This window comes from Sinocyclocheilus anshuiensis, unplaced genomic scaffold, assembly GCF_001515605.1.
Source record: "Sinocyclocheilus anshuiensis isolate Anshui unplaced genomic scaffold, SAMN03320099.WGS_v1.1 scaffold2579, whole genome shotgun sequence".
NCBI lineage: Eukaryota > Metazoa > Chordata > Actinopteri > Cypriniformes > Cyprinidae > Sinocyclocheilus > Sinocyclocheilus anshuiensis.
Genome location: NW_015557217.1, coordinates 23,061 through 23,370, shown reverse-complemented (window position 1 = coordinate 23,370; position 310 = coordinate 23,061). Strand labels below are relative to the sequence as shown.

Sequence of the window (310 nt, the reverse complement as noted above, 5' to 3'; positions counted from 1 at the left end):
ACACACACACACACTCACTCACTCTCTCACTCTCTCACACACACACTCACTCACTCTCTCACTCTCTCACACACACACTCCCACTCACTCTCTCACTCTCACACACAAACACTCACTCTCACACACACTCTCTCACTCACATCACTCACTCACATCACTCACTCACTCACTCCCTCACTCCGTCACTCACTCACTCACTCACACTCACTCACTCACTCACTCTCACAGACACTCTCACACACTCACATCACTCACTCACACACTCACTCACTCACACACACTCACTCACTCACTCACACACTCACTCACA

At 50.0% G+C, this 310-nt stretch overlaps 1 protein-coding gene across 1 annotated transcript in view; it reads right to left on the bottom strand.

Moving 5' to 3' along the window:
- Positions 1–310, bottom strand: part of LOC107678993 (WW domain-binding protein 11-like) — a gene marked incomplete at its 3' end in the record, with an annotated part of 17,879 nt that overhangs the window by 3,045 nt on the left and 14,524 nt on the right. The gene's annotated exons all lie outside the window — the stretch shown is intronic.